Source organism: Lagenorhynchus albirostris, chromosome 9 (assembly GCF_949774975.1).
Source record: "Lagenorhynchus albirostris chromosome 9, mLagAlb1.1, whole genome shotgun sequence".
Taxonomy (NCBI): domain Eukaryota; kingdom Metazoa; phylum Chordata; class Mammalia; order Artiodactyla; family Delphinidae; genus Lagenorhynchus; species Lagenorhynchus albirostris.
Genome location: NC_083103.1, coordinates 41,218,912 through 41,232,282, shown reverse-complemented (window position 1 = coordinate 41,232,282; position 13,371 = coordinate 41,218,912).

Below are 13,371 nucleotides of genomic sequence, written 5' to 3'. Positions count from 1 at the left end.
GTCTTCTGGGAGCCAGGAAGGGAAAGAGAGCTAGGAGGTCTCAGCATTCAGCTTCACTAGACATATATTTATTAGGCCACAACTGTACCATGCAGCCCTTAATACAGGGAGTCTTCTTTTTTTTATTTTCTTAATTTTTTTTTTTTTTGTCTGCGTCGGGTCCTAGTTGAGGCACACAGGATCTTCGCTGAGGCATGCAGTTTTCTCTCTAGCTGCGGCGTGCGGGTTTTCTCTCTCTAGTTGTGGTACATGGGCTCCAGGAAGCATGGGCTTCTGTAGTTTGTGGCATGTGGGCTCTCTCATTGAGGCACAAGAGCTCAGTAGCTGTGGTGCGCACGGGCTTAGCTGCCCTGCAGCATGCGGGATCTTAGTTCCCCAACCAGTGATTGAACCCGTGTCCCCTGCATTGGAAGGCAGATTCTTTACTACTAACCACCAGGGAAGTCCCGTTCTTCTTCTCTTTAAAAAAATCCTTTCTAGACTGAAATAACCCAGCAGTCTTCCTCTAGAGTGGAGTAAAGGCAGTTACTCAGGGGGGATAAAATATGAAGGAGACTGTAAGAATCCATTTCTTAGGCAGTGTTCAATCAATTTTCTTAAATTTATCTCTCACTTCCTTTGTCCTCCGTTCCTGAATTTTTTGAAGATTCTGTGGTATAGACGAGGTTAGTTGTCTGCTTTTCCCTCTCTATGTGTAGGATTTCGTTTCTTAGATCTGCCAAGTCAGTTTACTACTTGTCCATCTGCGTTCCAGATTCCAAATTTTTATTCCTGCTGTCTCCTTTCCCCCTAACCTTGTGAATCTCTGTTATTATAAATCCCTTTACTGTGGTTTTAATGGGTTTTCAGGAGGGAGTAAAATTATATGTGTGCAGTCAATCCACCATCTTTAACTGAAAGTTCTTAAACACTTTATGTTAACTCATGGATGCAACTCTGAAGGCTGGAATTATTGTCCCCATTTTACAGGTTAGAGGGAAATAACTTATCCAAGATCACACAGCAGGTACAGACTCGGGTCTGTCTTAAACATTTTCTATTTATATACAAGTATATAGAACAGAAGTTGCAACCTGGAAACCTGCAGACAGACAAAGCCTATAGAGATCTTTGTTTGGCCCCCAGAGGATTTTTAAACCCAGGAAATTTCGCAAAAAAATCAAGTGTTTGGCTTTGCTTGAAAAACCCAAAGATCGGGACTTTCCTTGTGGCACAGTGGTTAAGAATCCACCTGCCAATGCAGGGGACATGAGTTCGAGCCCTGGTGCAGGAAGATCCCACATGCCATGGAACAACTAAGCCCGTGTGCCACAACTACTGAGCCTGCACTCTAGAGCCCCTGAGCCACAACTACTGAGCCCGCGTGCCACAACTACTGAAGCCCGTGCGCCTAGAGCCCATGCTCCACAACAAGAGAAGCCACCGCAATGAGAAGCCCATGTGCCTCAATGAAGAGTAGCCCCCGCTCACCACAACTAGAGAAAGCCTGTGCGCAGCAACAAAGACCCAATGCAGCCAAAAATAAATGAATAAAATAAATTAATTTAAAAAAAAAAGGAAAAAGAAAAACCCAAAGATCTGGCAACAGTGGATTGCATTCCAGCAGGACAAAATCAGATGGAATGGAGTTGCATCTGCTCCCTTTAAATGTGGGACCCTCTCTCTAGTTTGCTACAGTCCCAGCACATCTTAGGCTTTACTGTTATATATGTTACCTGCCTGGGTCCTGTTTTAATTTGCACATTTAATAAATTTTTAGTAAAAAAAAAGATGAGTCTTACTAGACAAACTGTTCTGAACCTTGCATTTTCACTTAATTTTAGTAAGTACCACTTACTGTCTGTTTATCTGCCCCACTTACAGCTGTTGTCCTCTTACTATGCAAATGAATCAGATACACAAGTGAAGGCCTCCTGCAATCAGGTCCTTGCTACTTGAGCCTTTTTCCCCTTCACCCAGAGTTGACTGATCCAGGGATAGGCACCTAACCCAAGCTGAGACAATCAAATACTCTCCTGGGAATTTGAAAGTTGGACCATCAAAATTACCACAGCTGCCCTCATTCCTTCCCTACAAGGTTTGGTTATTCAGTAATTCATTAGTTTCTATGAATGAACTGCCCCTTCCAATAAATTTCTTTTTCTTTTGCTTAAGCCAGAGTTGCATGCTCATTTCTTATAAACCCTTCTCCCCTTTTCCCTACTGATGCCACCACCCTTTCCAAGCTTTATAAAAGCAATACCATTAACACCTTCAAATTAAAACAGTGTTAATGAGATGCAACCATCATCACAATCAATTGTAGAACATTTTCATCACCCCAAAAGAAACTTTGTACCCATTAGCAGTCATTTCCTATTTCCCCTCAATGCTCCTCCACACTTAGCCCCAGGTAACCATGAATCTACTTGCTGTTTCTATAGATTTGCCTATTCTGGACCTTTCATATAAATGGAATCATACAATAAGTGGTATTTTGTGACTGGCTTCTTTCATTTTGCATAATGTTTTCGAGGTTCAGCCAAGCTGCACTCTGTGTCAGGATTTCATTTCTTTTTATTGCCAAATAATATTCTATTGTATGGATATACCATATTTTGCTTATCTATGTTTTTATTTATTTATTTATTTTTGGCAGCGTTGCTGCGAGTGCGTTTTCCCTAGTTGCAGTGAGGTGGGGCTACTCTTTGTTGCGGCGCATGGGCTCTAGGCATGCAGGCTTCAGTAGTTGTGGCATGCGGGCTCAGTAGCTGTGGCTCGCAGACTCTAGAGCGCAGGCTCAGTAGTTGTGGTGCATGGGCTCAGCTGCTCCAAGGCATGTGGGATCTTCCTGGACCAGGGATCCAACCTGTGTCCCCTGCATTGGCAGGTGGATTCTTAACGACTGCGGCACCAGGGAAGTCCCTTGCTTATCTGTGTTGATGGATGTTTAGGTTCTTTCTACTTTTTGGCTATTATGAATAATGTTGCTGTGAACATCCACGTACAAGTGTTTGTGTGAATGTATTTTCATTTCTCTTGAATTTATACCTAGGAATGGAATCACTGGGTCATATAGTAACTTGATGTTTAACTTTCTGGGGAACTGCCAGACTTTTCCAAAGCAGCAGCACCATTTTACATTCCTACCAGCAGTGTATGAGGATTCCAGTTTCTCTAATTCCTTGTTAACACTTATTATATCTGTCCTTTTGATTACAGTTATCTTAGTGGGTGTGAAGTAGTGTCTCAATGTAGTTTTGTTTTGCATTTCCTTGATGTCTAATGATGTTGATCATCTTTTCATGTGCTTATCGGCCATTTGTGTATCTTTTTTGGAGAAATGTCTGTTTAGATCCTTTGCCCATTTTTCAATTGGGTTGCCTTTTTATTATTGTGTTGTAAGAGTTCTTTATATATTCGGGTTACAAGTCCCCTATCAGATATATGATTTGTAAACATTTTCTCACATTCCATGGGTTGCCTTTCACTTTCTTCATGGTGACCTTGGAGGTACAAAAGTTTTAAGTTTTGAAGAAGCCTAATTTGTCTATTTTTTTGTCACTTGTAATAAATAACATTTCAACATATACTCTTCCAGATATTTTCTATGTATTTGAACAAGTATGAGATGATGTATACTTCGTTGCTTTATGTACTTAATAAATTGTGAACAATTTCCATGACTGTACATCATTATTGCTTCATAGTATACATTGCATGAATTTACCACAGTCTGTTTAAGCGGTTGCCTAGAGATAGACATTTAGGTCATTTCCAATATTTTGCTATTATAAGCAATCCTTGTACAAGCATCTTTGCATACATGCCTAAATTACTTGATGGGTGAAACCAAGACTGAGGCATGTGACAGATGCGTGATGAAGGTCAAAGAGGAGGAGAGCTCATCAATCTTGTATTGAGTAAAGTGTAAGCTGTGTAAAGAAGAAAACTTGAAGGTAAATCTGGAAAGATAGATTGCAGCTAAATCGCTGATGGTCTCAAATGTCAGTTTGTTAAGCTTAGATTTGGAAAGCCATAGAAGCCTTTTAAGTGGGGTTTTGACTTGATAAGAGCCGTTCGATTTCACTTTCATAGTGTGAGAAAAAAGCTGACCTCCAAAACCTATGTTCTAGAGAAATTGGAGGAAAACCAAGAGATGCTAGTATCATAGCAGCCAGAAGGGAAGAAGCTTCAAGAAGGGAGTAGCCAACTAGGTCATATGATACAGAGAAATCAAATTACATGATTTAGCAATAAAAGAATTGTGCCATTTGTCTGAGTAAAATGTCAGTGGAGGGACTTCCCTGGTGGTCCAGTGGGTAAGACTCTGCCCTCCCAATGCAGGGGCCCCGGGTTCGATCTCTGGTCGGGGAACTAGATCCCTCATGCGTACCGCAACTAGGAAGTCCACATGCCACAACTGAGTCCACATGCTGCCACTAAGAAGTCTGCATGTCGCAACTAAAAGATCCCACATGCTGCAATTAAGACCCAGCACAGCCAAAATAAATAAATAAATAAATATATTTTTAAAATGTGGATAGAGAGAAGTCTGAGAGCTAAACGCATGTCAGAAATAAAGTAATTCTTTTAAAAAAAAGCACACAGGAGGTGAGGAGGTAGAGGCAGTAAATGTATTAGTTAGGCTAGGCTATGATGTAGTGACAAACCACCCTCAAATTTCAGCACCTTACGGTGTTTCTTTCTTACACCCTATATATTGGACGGATTGTCACTTAGGAGCTCAGAGTGATGAAGGCTCCATCACCTTGCAGTTGTAACTTTTGGAAGACAGAACCCCCTCCACAATTGCCTCAGCCATTGAAGAGCTCACTGGAAGGTCACATGCCAGCTACTCTATGCTTTGGTCCAGAATGAGATACCAGTCCTAGTCAAAGGAGCTGGGGAATGTGGGGAGTACCTGGAATATGGGGTGAGCACCACTATCCCTGATACAGGCAGTGTAGACTATATAAAATTTGTTATAAAAGGGAAGGAGAGAGATAAGGTAGTAGTAGCTAGGGTGGCAGGAGGTGAGTGGATTTTGTTTTTTGTTTTTCTGATTGCAAGAGAATTGAGTTTGTTGACAGGACAGGAGTGGATAAGCAATGGAGCCTGCTATTGGTCCTGGAGAAGGTGGAATGATGGGCTTCAGAAAGAAGACCTGGCCCTCTTTCTTTGAGATTGGCAGGAAGGAAGGGAAGGAAGTATAATTAGCTTATATGTGGGTGCATGAGCAGGAAACTGAGGAAGTTCACACCTGATATTTTTAGTTTCCTAAGAAGTAGGAAGCAAGTCAATTGCTAAAAGTGGTGCCAGTGGTGATTCTGGTGGGAGGAATCAGAAGCAGGTTATCAGCATTTTGGAGTTTTGAGGCTCTTAAATCTATCTCTATCAGCCCTTGAGTGGACAATTACAATAGCTTCTTATCTGGTTTACTTACCTGCACTCAACCCTGTTAACATACTACTAGTGGGTTGACATTTTTTAAAAGACACGGCAAATCAGAGGATGCCATCTTCTGCATAAAACCCTACAGTGGTTCAAAAATCCTTAAAATGGCCCAAAGATGTGGCTCACATTGACTTTTCCAACCTTGCCCTCCATCCCCTTCGTACACTCTCACAAGGTCCCCTTTCATTCACTTCGTCCTCTTGTCTCAGGCCCTTCACAGATACCCTTCCCACTACTTGGAAAGCCCTTCCATTCTGCTTCTGCTCCTTTCAGTGAGCTAATTTGAACTCTTCCTTTAGGCCGGAAATTAAATGTCACTTTCTCAGGGAGACCTTCCCTGACCCTTCAGACTAGGGTACCTCTTCCTATAGTATGCTCTTGTACTTGGAGTTTTTTCCTTTGCAGCACTCTTCACAACCATAATTATATGTTTGTATATAGTGGACAAGGTCTCTCTCTTCCTCTAGACTATAATTCTATGAAGGCAGGCACTGCGTCTGCTGTTTCTGTCTACTGTTATATGTTTAACATGTGGCACATTGCCTGGTGTATAACAGATGATAAATAAACCAGTTTTGTTAATTAATGAATTCATATCTATTGTGACGAGATGACCAAGGTTGCAATACCTCTGAGAGTCTTGTCAAGGATGAAGACCACAGAATTGCTTTAGACCCAATCTGTGTGATTGAACTCAGCACCACAGGTATAGAGGTGGAGAAAGCAGAAGGTTGCACTGATATAAAGTTTAGAGTTTTCAAAAGAGGTATGATGGAAGAAGGAGGATAATGCTGGCTTTCATGCTGTGCTCTAAAATCTAGGCAGAGTAGGGAAGGAAGGGAAGTATTAAGGGAAGTGATGGACTTGGGAGGACAGAAGCCTGGTGGTATCCTGGATGCCAAGGGGCAGGTGCAGTGGGGTAAGAGTGAGAGAGCTACGGAGCCAGGAGATGACAGTCAGAGGGTTAGTATACTAGATCTTAAGATCCCTAAAGTGGAGTGGCTCCAGGTCTAGAGAAGGCCCAGGGTATAACTGTGGTGTGAAGTGGTGTTTATTGTTGCCAACACTAAGGAAGAAAGAGGCTAGGATGTTAAGTGGCTTCACGTGGTACAGTCACCTGGGTGATGGCAGGACTTGAAGTAGAGAATTTAGGGACAGAGGTGGTCAGAAGGTAGCATAAATGGCATGAGCCTCAAAGACAGGCCCTCCCCTTGCTCCTTCCATCCTTGGATCACTCATTCAAGAGTCGAGGCCCCAGGACAGAATGTCTGATGGGCTGAGCTGGATGGCATAAGCCTCGAAGGAGAAGTGAATTTTGCATGTGATAGAAACATGGTGGTAGGTTAGTGTCAATGGGGAATGACGAGGCTGCCAGTGGAGGCTCCAGTGGAATATGTGAGGTAGCTTCTAATCAAGAGACTGGAAGCGGGGCTTCCCTGGTGGCGCAGTGGTTAAGAATCCTCTTGCCAATGTAGGCGACACAGGTTCAAGCCCTGGTCCGGGAAGATCCCACATGCTGCAGAGCAGCTAAGCCCGTGCGCCACAACTACTGAAGCCCGCGCACCTAGAGCCCGTGCTCCACAACAAGAGAAGCCACCGCAGAGAAGCCCGCGCACTACAACGAAGACCCAACACAGCCAAAAGTAAATAAATAAAATAAATAAATAAATGCATGTGTGAAAAACTACAGTGAAATTTTAAAAAAGAGAGAGAGAGAGAGACTGGAAGAGAACATAGAGGAGGTGTGACCTTGAGGGAGAGCCAAGTTACCACTTAGCAAGTTTTCTCTAGATGAAGAGAGTAATCTGCCATGAACTTACAGTTTATAGCAGAGGCTTTTGTCTGTTTACTTGTTTTCCAACAGATCGAGGGTTGTTCCAGCAGTGAAAGTAAAAGTAACAACATGTAATAAAGAGAGGGCAGGCTCTGGGTCAGAGATCAGAGTTCCATTTCTTGCCCCATCGCTTACTTGTTGAGCATCCTTAGTCAATTTCTTCACCTATTTGAGCTCAGTTTTCCCATTTGCGAACTGATAAAAGTCATAACCGGCTTACTATGAGGATCGAATACAGAATCAGATGCAAAACTGCACTGCAACCTGTAAAGTGTTGCCCACATGTGAGTTGTTATTATCATTATGGTACAGTGAGTTAATGGTAGCCTGTGGACGAAAGTTCTTTAACTCTTGACTCTCACCTTAGAACAGTGTGGGAGGAAGGTAGGGCAAAGGCTCTCTCCATTTTACAGGTTCATCTATTCAGGAGACCTCACTGAGTGCTAATCCCATGTTAGTTACTGAGCTGGAAAGGGATAGTAAGATGAATCAGACACAATCTACACCGCTGGAGTTCATAGACTAATGCAGGAGACAGAGCGGTAACATGCCGAGCTGTGCTATGTGGTGTAATATTGGAACAGAGAGTGTTCTGTGAGCACAGAAGAAAGAACAACTAGGGAGAGCCTGAGAGAGCTCTGCAGTAGAAGTGGCATGTGAGCTGGGCATTGAAGATTAAGCCAGAGAAGAGGATATGCCACGCCCAGTAAGTTAGTGGTGGAAACCCACATAGAACCCAGGGCCACAGACAGGTAGTTACATGCCACCTCCCCAGTGCTCTTGGAAAGGGAAAAAAGGCCTCTTTGGCCCCACAGAGGAGCTTATTCTCTGCTTTGCTAAGGGTCTGGCTGCCATGGGAACAACACCATTTTTGCTTAGTCCCTTTGCAGTTTGCTGTCAACAGCTTACTGTCCGGGTGCAAAGGCACAGCTCAGATCCCCCAGATATAAGGCATCATGCTTGTTTCCGCCTCCTAGCCTCTTCCCAATTGTCTGATGATGCCTGTTACTGGCTGACTGCCCTGCCTTATATGGGAACCAATGAGTGGCCAGCAGGTCAACTTGTGAGCAGTTCTCCCAGGAAACCAGCAGTGCTTTAAACGAATCATGACTTGTCGCACACCCCATCTCCCCTCACTGCTTCCTTCAATAACCTTGAGGAAAAACCAGATCCTGTCTGGTTCCCTTCCTCCTCAATCCCTTATTTCCCAAACTCTGATGGTGCCCTTCTCACTTTTTCAAAGGGCATTGGTGAGGACCAACCTCATTCCCGGAAACTTGGGCCCTTGTTGTGCTTAATAGCCAACAGTAATAAACACCATGGCCTATCTATTTTATAGATGACAAAACTGAGCCTCAGAGAAGGTAAGAGGTGAGGGCTTCAGGGTGGGGGAGGCCTGTTGGAAGGACGCCGGAACATGGGACCTGGACTGCAGCCTAAGGCATGAGAATAATGACAGCCAAATTTTGGCTGTCCAGCATCCATTTCCTCCTAACAGCACCTTGATTTCTGTACACACTATATGCAGTCTTGGTGGGAGTGGACATCCAGATGCCTATCTCCACTACAGTCACTGAAGGGCTACAGAGTTCTTGAAGGGAAATAGCAGAAGTTATCGTCCTGCTGAGACTAGCACCACACCTAGCCAACAGTACCTGCTCAGCAGATGTCATTTCTTCCTCAGCTGTCTGTTACTTATTATCTGTGTGGTGTTAGGCAAGTCACTTAACAATCTTTACCTCAGAAATAATGTGTGTAAAATTTACCAGCATCCCTAACCTGTATTACCTACTATGATTGCCATAATTATAACTTTATTAGTTCTCAAAACCGTGAATAAGTTGAATCAATTGTGGTATATCATCAGCGTGACCGAAACTAAAGTAATGTAGATGCAGACATTGACTTGTTGATTTAGAAATTTATATCATTTATATGAAAAGGTCACATTATGATCATTTTTTGAATAAAATAAAAATATAAATGAATACATATCTGAAACGCTATATCCCAAAATGCTAACCAGTATTTATCTCTGGATGGTGAGACTGTAGACAATTAAAAAAAATTTTGCCTTTCTTCATTTTCTACCTTCAGTGAGCAGACATTATTTAGCAGTAATTAATTTTTAAGTTAAAAAAGGCCACCACTTAGGGGAGAATCAAGGACTCTGGCTTGATTTCAGCCAGGGGAAAATTCAAGGGGGTAGGGCAAGGCAGCCAGTTTTCATGAAATAGATATGGATTCAGATTGGCAGTCACAGCATACTTCTGGGTGGCACACTTCTGGTTGAAAGGAATGTCTTGGGCATGCCTAGATGCAGAATCCAACCCTTTAGGGGAGCTCGAGGCCCGAGTTCAGAGAACAATTTTTGTCTCTCCCCTGTCTATCTCTCCTACTGCACCTCCACCATTTTATCCCTCTGTTGCAAAAAAAGAAGAAAAAATAGCCATTCGGTTCCTCAGATATGCCAAACTCATTTCCACCTCAGGGTCTTTTTACCTCCTTACTTCTCTGAAAACCCTTCTAAGTTACCCTCCATCTACCAGCCACTAGCTATCCCATTAGCCTATTTATTTCCTTCATAGCACTTATCCACTCTGAAAACACCTTATTTGATTGTTGTCACAAAAATGTAAGCTCGTGAATGCAAAGATTTGTCTGGCTTGTTCACCATATACAAGCTGTGACAAGAATAGACTTGCACAAAGTAGGAGCTCATCAAAATCAAAACTCATCAGGGAACAAAAATATTAAGTAGGGAAACTGAGGCAGAAATCCAATTGTGCTACTGGGATCCAGGAATGTGGGGGGTCAGCAATTGTGAGTTCACCTTTTGGGGCTGGATTCAGAGTCAGGAATATAATTGGGGCTGGATTCAGAGTCAGGAATGTAAAGAAATAAATACTATTTCCTTTGCAAAAAGCAGTTATCATATTAAAAGAAAAAAATAAAAGGGTGATGACGCTTCCAGGGGAATATGACACAGTCTGTATGTATGAGTTTATTGGAAGTCTGGGCTAAATGAGTAACTTCCTGAATGATATGAAAAGTGATGAGGCTTGTGGCATTCTGGAAAAATTTGACACAAACTGTGCACTAAAGCAATTCCATGGAATGATGTTTGATAGTTTAAATGGTCACTTCATTTAAAAGGTTTTGGCCTGAAGTTATGACAACTGAAAAATTTTCACACACACCAAAATTCCTGGTATATAGCTGTAACTCAGCTTTTCTGGGATGCAAAGAAGCAGGTAGCTAGAGTTCTATGCCACACCCTCTGTGAACAAGTAGGACAAATGAGGAGGGGGTGTGTATGGAAGAGTTGAGACTTATTTGACACCTTTTACATGCCACATACTAACGGCATGAAGTTTCTCATTTAATAACCCTGCAAGGTAGGCATTATTTATTTCCATTTTCAGATGAAAAAAATTAGGCTGAAGCAGGTTGACTTGCCCAAGATCACAGTTAATAAATTACAGAGGAAAATCTGATTCCAGGTTTATTTGACTCCAAAGCCTGCACATTTTCTACCATACTTGCCTCCCTAGCATTCCTGGAAATCCCCTTGATGAAATGTATTGCTCATCTTTAAAAATAAGAAAAGAGAGAGAAGGCAATAATATGGCCTAAAAGGAGGCCAGAAGTAACAGGAAAAACTAAGTAACCCACAAACTATTAGGCTGAATCAAATGACATTACTATTACTTGGGTTTTTTTTAAAGCTCATAAAAGAGGCAATTTTACATGGTTCAGCCCCATGGTATACGTGCTGTGGATGAAGATCACAATGAAAATACTATTATAACCACTCTGTCACTCATTTGTACACAACTTTACATACTACATTTTATTGCAATTTCAGTAACCCTTTCAGATGGGTAGGGTAAGGATAATCACTCCCATTTTATATATGAGGAAAAGCAGATTTGGTAACCCAGCCTGCCTTACTGGAGCAGCATTTGCCCTTAGGCAAACCTGTAACTTTTTTTTTTTTAAGGCTTCTACCTGCCCCCACGCTGTCCCACCCTCCACATCTTATTCTGTCAAAATAATTTTTGATTTGACTCCTATGACAGGCTCCTAACTGGTCTCCCATGATCCCAATCTATTCTCCAAACCATAGCCAGAGGTTTCTCTAAATGCAAATCTGATAGTTTCACTTGCCTTCTTAAAACCCTTAGTACTTCACTCTCTACAAGATGACGATCAAATGCCTCAGCCTGGCCTTCATGATCTGACCCTTGTCTACTATCTCCAGTCTCACCGTCTGCCCCCAACACACCCTATGTTGAGAAGAACCCGCCTCTGTGCTATGCACTTCTGTGACTTATCCAATTGTTCTGTGGCTGTAATGGCCTTCCTTCTTCCCCAACCCTTATCTGACATTCAGCATGCAAATTTATGCTTTTCAAGGCTTAGTTCAAATGTCATCTCTTTGTGAAAACTGTTTTGATTTTCTTCTGACAGTCACCAGTTTTCTGTGCTCTTATAGCAGCTGGTATATTTTTATGTTATAAGAATTATTAAACAGTCCTCTGATCGGGTGTTTATGTGTCCTTAAAATACGCACCAAATTGTATCTTACCCTCAGTAACTTCAGGACAACGCACAGCACTAGACATATAGCTGGTATTATCAGTCAGAACCCAGGGGTCCTAGGAAGTCCCTGCCTTGTGCCTTAGGTTGGGGAATACGAGGAAAATCTTACTTACAGGTTGAGTGCCCCAAACCAGGGCACACTCTTCCATGGCTTTTCCAGAGTTTTCTACAGTAAAGGCATAAGCGAAGGACTACCTGAACTTGGATTTATACTTCCATTACCAAGGCTTACTTTCATTAAATAGTGTCTATGAGTATACAATCTGTATGAATTACGTAAGAACATCTGGATTTTATGTTACATTTCACACAGACACCTAGGCCAGTGATGGAGCACCTAGGAATCAAGTGGTCCTTTGTTGCCACCATGATAGTGACACATTTAATTCAATTTGATGAACAAGGAACAAGTTACTAACAGAAAATATAAAACCACCAGGAGCACATATGGTCACAAAGACGAGCTATTAGACCAAGAACATTCAGCTAGCCAAATATTCCCATAATGCTTCCTTATTACTTTTAAAATTTGGGAGCAGGTTTTAATGTGTTAACATTTATGGAGAAGAAACATAAAATTGACAAAATTCTTTCTACCAAATTTTCTTGGACCTGGGACAAAAGACCACCATTATTTGATTTTAGCTGTGGGAACACATTGGTCTAGCTTGTGGAATCCTAGTGTACTAGCAGAGAAAGTTTGAAAACCACACTCTTAACAGTCATACCTTTACTCAAAGCATGAGTGATAGTCATACATTTACTGAAAGCACGGGGTCATTAAAAAAAAAAAGTATGACCTTAAACAACTTCATAGAGAGAGAACATTTTGATTACGACTAATTAAATTCACTTTTTTATGTTGTTGGGCTTTAAGAAACTCTTTGCATAGCTTAGTAGAGTTCAGAAATTTTCCTGGACAGACTCCTTGAGCCACATAGCATTTTCCCCACGTTCTGGCTGGTGCAATCCTATGGGTTAAGATTCAGCCTCCACCCTCTTTATAGGAGAAGGCAGTGCTTACTTACAAGGAGATGCTAGCTCTCTGGGTGGCCCAAGACATCAAGATTACAGATCTAGGGCTTCCCTGGTGGCGCAGTGGTTGAGAGTCCGCCTGCCGATGCAGGGGACGTGGGTTTGTGCCCCGGTCCAGGAGGATCCCACATGCCGCGGAGCGGCTGGGCCCGTGACCCATGGCCGCTGAGCCTGCGCGTCTGGAGCCTGTGTTCTGCAACGGGAGAGGCCACAACAGTGAGGCCTGCGTACCGAGGGGGGAAAAAAAAAAAAAGATTACAGATCTAAAAATCACAAGAGCTAGAATCAGGGACTCTAGCTAATGAAATATCTTAGCCACACCCAGTGACCTGAGGTATAAACAACATTTATTTTCAAGATGTTCTAGTGATATGACTGATGTGATTTTTGATTTTTGATTCACCTGAAGAGACAGGCAGTGTATCTATAATGTATCCTGATTCATCTTAATGTAGGAGACG